The sequence below is a fragment of the Ceratina calcarata genome, unplaced genomic scaffold (genome assembly GCF_001652005.2).
Source record: "Ceratina calcarata isolate Rehan_Ccalc_2016 unplaced genomic scaffold, ASM165200v1 scaffold327, whole genome shotgun sequence".
Lineage (NCBI taxonomy): Eukaryota > Metazoa > Arthropoda > Insecta > Hymenoptera > Apidae > Ceratina > Ceratina calcarata.
The window spans coordinates 11310-17927 of NW_017155409.1; the positions used below are offsets into that span (position 1 = coordinate 11310).

The 6618-nt window shown below is 40.6% G+C and overlaps 1 protein-coding gene across 1 annotated transcript in view; it reads left to right on the forward strand.

Moving 5' to 3' along the window:
* Nucleotides 1–90: 90 nt before the first annotated feature.
* Nucleotides 91–6618, forward strand: part of LOC108624714 (neuroligin-4, Y-linked-like) — a gene marked incomplete at its 3' end in the record, with an annotated part of 60945 nt that continues 54417 nt past the window's right edge. Inside the window, exon 1 of the mRNA XM_018024189.1 lies at nucleotides 91–133. The remainder of the gene's footprint in view (nucleotides 134–6618) is intronic.

A 6618-nucleotide genomic window follows, 5' to 3' on the forward strand; every position in this document is an offset into this window, starting at 1 on the left:
ATTATATAATAACAGCTGTGGTAATCTCTACTGTCCTGAATTCCATCAATTTTCGGAAAATAGATGTTAAAAAAATTGTTTTTTTTTACAGTAGTGGGTGGTGAAGGGAAATGAACAGAGAACTTCTCATTTGGTGAGTTTTTACATGTTTCACAAGATAAAAAAGATATTTTTATTTAAAATATTCAAATGCTTTAATGCGTGTACATATATTATTCATATTTATCTATAGTAATACAAAAATCTGCTAAAAGAAATACAGTAACGCGTCGTCTTTTAGCTTGATGCGCAAAATTATGCACAATATCGAAATTAGATGCATATTTGCAATGCTTAAATGATACGCAAAGTATATTGCCATAAGCGGAGAAAAATCCGCGATCTACTAATCGTTCCTGGCGCGTAGTCACCCCAGACAATGGAGTTCCATTCCTGGGATTCTCTTTGCGTTGAACGGTTCGCTGGCAACCGTTGGCCACCGGAACTGTCTCGAGAAGTCTGACAACGTCGTTGCCTTTTCCACTTGCACTGAGTACTCGCCATACAGAAGCAGACTCTCGGAGCTTCTTGGTAGTTGTCAGGCGAACTCGTCCGGATAATCCTGTTAACAAGAGAGTATAGTTGATCCTTTGATAGTTAACGCGTGGGGTTTTAGGGAACTTGCGAGATTTGCCTAAATCAAGTGGCGTGCGCAGCGCGAGAAGCTGTCTAAGAATTTGTAGAAAGAAACAGTCTCATATCATAAATTCAATTTGCATTTGCCGACTAATTTAACCCTTAACGCTTTAAGTTTGCCTCTCAAGCACCCCCCAACTACTACACAATTATAATTTAATATTGTAATCAAAATGATGTTACTCCTGATATGAATAAACATTGTTATGAATAACATTAATATTATTTACACGCCATTGTAGCAATTAAAATCTGACACTTGAAAATTTGCAAGTCGAAGTATGATGAGAATAAGTTGGAGTTGCCGGTCGATGTTCACAATTAAAAGTCCGAGCGTTAAGGGTTAATAAGACAGTCTCTTAAAACTCGGGATTATCTTAATTGTAAAACTTCATTTGTAAGAATTACAAATTTGTATTACGAAATCCGGTAAATTCGATGTTGGAAGATGGATGAAGATACGAAATTCGGTAGAACGTTCTGATATGGTAAACCCTAAGCAATTTCATCATCGTCAATCCCGATTAATTCGAGCGTTCTCAGATTTCCGGCATGCCCGGCGGCGGACGCGGTGGGGAGTTTGTAATTGAACAGAGTCCAATGCATGTCGGATGGCCAGAATTTTCAGCCCGGCCGGCTAATTCGACGCGAATCGATGTCTCGTCTCGAGTCGAATACGTTGCCAGACACGATCCGGAGTACAGGTTTAGCCACATTTCAGGCGCTCCTACGCAGCTCCGGTAAACTGATTGGTCTTGTTCTCGCGATCGACGCGTTCGGCTTAGGATTATTTAGGGATCGGGATTGAACGTTGATTCGCAACCGTCTGTTCGTGCTCGAAGGAACGTTTCTTAGATTAGAGATCCCAGCAGCCGATCTTATCAACAGACGGAGAGATAACGCTTTCAAACAAGCTTCCTGGCTTCCACTCATGCACGATGTAGAATTAATCGCATAATCAGAGTTTATCAGTACAATTCTATTGACTTGATAAATTACAGAGTATAAAAAATTGAATGCACTGATTGTTTAAACGATAGAGAAAATGTTACATTTATGTATCGTCCGTCCTTTGGTTTTTGTGAATAACGAGAATTCTCATTTGTACTAAAGATAAATCGCATTGCGCGCATTGGATCGAAGCCTGGGGTCGCCAGTCATTGGGAGGAACGGACGTTAGGACTCGATTCGCGCGAGTTATTCAGAGGTTTATGCGTCTCGATGGCATTGTGTCTGGCGTCCATTATTTCCAGCAGCAGCGATAGGTCGTGCCAAAGTGGCCTGGCAGCTTTGAAACGTGAACACACGCGCTCGAATTATGCAGCCTTTACGGCTGACTCGTACGAGGTCATACCGCCGGCTGATTCTCCCTCTCGCTCTCTTTAGTTTTCTCCGTTTCGCGATCAACTCTCTGAACGAGACTCTTACAATTCCCAGCTCGAACAACACAATGCATACAGAGAGGGTAAACTACTTTATGTCGAGTTCACCAGGCCTGGGGAAATTGCATTTAAAGTGAACCACCCACTCACTCTCTCCCTCTCTCACTCATTCTCTCTCTGTCTTACAACTTTGGACAGTTTATTGTAATCGTTTGATTTATATGAAAATTGCTGTGATCTCTCTCAGGGTTCATGCATCACAATTTATATCATGACTCCGTCCAAAGATTAACTAACGATTTCTAAACGAATTCTTATGAATTGAATTTGATTCATCATCCCTTGGAAAAATCTCGGAAAACTCGAAAATTTTTTTGTTGTTGTTTATTATTAGCAATGTTCTTCCGACGTCTGATTTCTTTTTAAAAAATGCGTTTCTAAAGTGCATAAACTTTTGGGATTGACTGTATAGCCAATACATCTTTAAGAACGAAGCGATCTGAAAAACAGATGCCTCGCTGCATCTCCGCTTTCAATCTTGGCCTATAATAAACACGACTACCGCCACAATAAATTTATAATACTGACAACGTGAACTCAATGTGAGTCTGTTTTAAAACGTGCGAAATTCCGGTGATCGAAGAAATGGAAGCCGCGAAAGTGGCGAGCGTTCTCAAGCCAGGAAATGATCGTGGGGTAAACGCAGGACAGAGTGTAATTACACCGAGGTTTACCGGGCCGAGCGGCGGCGGCGGCGGCGGCGCGCGGCCAGCAAGATTGGAAATCCCGTTCGGCGACCCACCTACGTACTATTAAGTGCTCACCTAGCTGGATCGTGCACACGCGATTCAGTGGATCGTTGTAGATAAATTTCTGCAGATGCCCGCTCCCCCACCGATCGTAATCCCCTCGATTACACGGACCGACCGGCTATGGAAAAAGTAATTGCCGTCCTAATGAGTGATCGCGATCGGTTTTCGATTTTATTCAAACGGGACTTGGTGCGCATTGCCAACAACGGATAACAAATCTCCTTCTCGTTTAGAGCTCGTTTGCTAGTGGGAATTACTGTGATTATTGATTATGCGATTAATTGTTAATGCATTTTTATATATTTTCTACATTTTATTATCAAACAACGTGAATAATTTTCTTTCTATTAGAAAAGTTGCATAATTTTTATTTGCTACAGGCAATTCTTATTAATTATTTACAATTAATTATTTACTTTATGCGTCTTTAAATTTTCTCTGAAAAGAAAACTGCAATCTACTATTAAGCGAATCGCGAGATAAGCGGATGGCCGACCGATCTCAAATTTCCTTCTCGCATTAGCATACGCGGACGTGGACAATAAGCACGCGTGCGACAGAATAAAAACGTGATTAAACAGTGGCTCGGGTCCGGTAATCGCGGCTCGTAAATAAAACTGCATTTCGCGCGAATCACCCGGCCGTGACTAATGCGTAGCCTCGTTAGACGCGACGCTGGGCCCGTCGCCGGATTACCGGCGTCTTTTGTGCTCGCATCAACCGGAGAAGAAATAGAAAAGCAGTTGGGCCGAGTTCACTTCCTTAGATAATAAAAACTTTAAAGGAAGGAAAAATGTGGGAAACGAAAAATGAAGTGCGACGATCTTTGTACGAAATACTCAAATTAAATCCATGCTGATTAATAGATTTTTATGCAAACTGTTTAAAAAAAATTCTGGAGGCATGTTCAATGATCTCAATTTCAATAAATTGAAACGAAATATCAGATTAGTATCGAATGTGACAATCGAAGCTGGATTATCGCAAGGTATCAGAGTATCGAAGTTGAGCAAGAGACAAACTGCTTAACAGAGCCGCAAGCATCGTCCCTCGGCTACGTGACTAAAAGCAGAAATTCGGATAGTTTCACCGCACCCTGTCCGATTCCCCCCGCGCTTTACAACGTAAGTTCCGAGGCTCGTCGTCGCAGCCCCGGGCGGAGTCTTGGCGGATGCTGAACGGAAACACGGCGCGGCGTGGCGGTAAGCTACTCCAGCCGCCGGCGATATTCGAGCTTTCCGCTTGAATTTATACGGGGACCACCACTAGCCCAGGCGTCGCGACGCGCGATCTTCAAGACGTTGACTAATTGCACGGACTCTCGACGAACTGGCTATGATTATTCCGCTCTGTACGAGAATTACTGACAGTTAATTGCTATCGTTTGGTTTCGTCGATAATTGCCACGAATTTCGAACAGTCTGACGCTTCGCATAATCAAGATTAACTGCGTTTTTCTTTTAGGAATTTGCATTTATGTACCTAATTTATATGTTATTAGATGAAAAACAAAAAATTATTCTCAAGCTATGTGTCTCACGTATATAATGAAAAATTCTATGAGGATAATTCTGTTATATTAAACTGCAGACGATTTTAAATATTAAGGAGACGCATATGAGATGCAGATATAGTACGTGAAATGAATTATAGATTTTGCTTAGTAGGGTATGTGGAAGTTGGGTCATAAATGGGATTGCAATTTGGAAGTTGGTCTAAGTTCGCCGTCAAGTAGCGTGACAGTGCATAAAGGGTATTAAGCGGAAACTGCTTAGGCGAATTTGTCCTTATGCTGCGCGATATTAGATAAGAGGAGAGCGGAATCTTGATAAGTGACATTTAATGCGGAGCACTGCGTGTCTCCGAACGAACATTGAATTCCCGCTTGTTCTGGAGACATTAGGCGAAGCAGAGAAATGCAATTAGCTGAATTACAGAAACATCTCGCATCCGTCTTCAAATATTAGTTCGCATCGTAAAATCCGGAGAATATTCGACAAGATTGAATAAAATTATGTCAAAAACATTTGTTATTTTAAAAACCGATTTAATTGATTTTACTGAATGCGATTTTTACTGAAACTGAGTTGCGATCCCTGAAGAATGACGTGAAGATAATCAAATTAGTTTCAGAGAAATAGACTGACTTCCGATCGGTGTAAATACGAAGGAGGTTATTTATCAGAAAATACATACCGTGGTATCTTCGACGCAACTGTTGATTGACGAGGGGAGTCACTTCTGACGGTAGATTTCCTCGGATGCATTTCAATCCATCTGCCTTTTCCGGCTGTCTATTATTCCGCATGGAAGGAATCATTGAACAGTTAAACGGATGGTATAAGTCCCGGTCGAAGGGGAAACTCCGCGTTGGATAAAACCGGCTAAAAACTAACTACGCTCTATGTACCGCGTATCGGGAAAAATTTCGCTATTCCTCGTGGAAGCTATTTTTGTACCTTATTTTTATACACGGCGTCTCCGCTTTTAGTCTAAATCGGAATTTTCGATACTGGAGATCCTCTTCACTGTAGACGATCTCTCAATTAAATTATAATTAATGAACTGCTTGAGTAAAAAAATAGAATTCCTACCAGAAAAATTCCTTGCCAATATTAGAACTTCTCAGATTTTAGTTACGGAATCTCTTGATTAAAAACTTGGAGTTCGTATTATGAAGTGAAGTTTAAGTAGTACATCTCAGGTTTCGGTCAGACATTAAATTGGATTTTCCAACGAAATTGCTAATGCTTCTATTAAAATCGAAGAAACATGCTCATGAATGGCTAATATTCTCGTTTTATTCTGACGATTTTGAACGAACAGAGGGATTGAACGTTGATGGGTGCAGTTAAACGAGCAGCGAGTGTTACTCGTGGTATTAACCGATAGCGAACGACGACTTCATGCTTGCGCGCATGGTTAAAGCCGTTACACCGTGGATGAGCAACGAAGACGTGATCAAAAGAGATAAAGCTCGTAGACCTCGATTACCCGTGGGAGATTTTGTCGTTGAGATAAACGCAACCAATATTAACTCGTGCATGCAGCTAACATCACCACAAGTGTCTCATTTTTCTCCATAAATAGCTGGAATTGATTCAGTGAAACATCGGAAGTTTTATAGTAAATAAACTTGAAACGTCGTGTATCAATCATTTTCAGAGTCCATAAATAATCGAATAGACTTCAGAAAAAATCATAGAGACTGAGAAGAGCGTAAATGTTCCTGTCAGGAATTTCAATTAATTTATTAAAAATCGTGGATATATCGTTTTACTCAACTTGGTTCAGAGATACTATTTATTTTTATTACCCACTAGTGTTAACTCGTGTAAGCAGCGTGTGCTTTATCTCGGCGTCTCGTGAATAAAAATCGTCCATAAAATCGTTGGATATTTTAAAAATTCAAATGTCCACCGTTCCACGTGAATACCGTAATTTCGGACAGATGAACGTACGATACAGGTTTAATGCGGAACATTGTTGCCAGTTGATACAAAAGCTCTTCACCGGCGAGAACAATGCGAGGCCAAATTGGACGTCGAATAGAAATTTTACGGGGCAGAGTTTTATGCGAGTTTTCAACGCAACTTTCCATAAATTGATACGTCCGTGATAACGATACGGTCGCAAATTCTCTATTTATATAAAAAGTACGCGAATTTCGAAATTTCAGATTTGAAATATGTGTATAAAAAAATATTTTGTCATATCACGATTTAAAAAAAACCAAATAATCCTGTTCG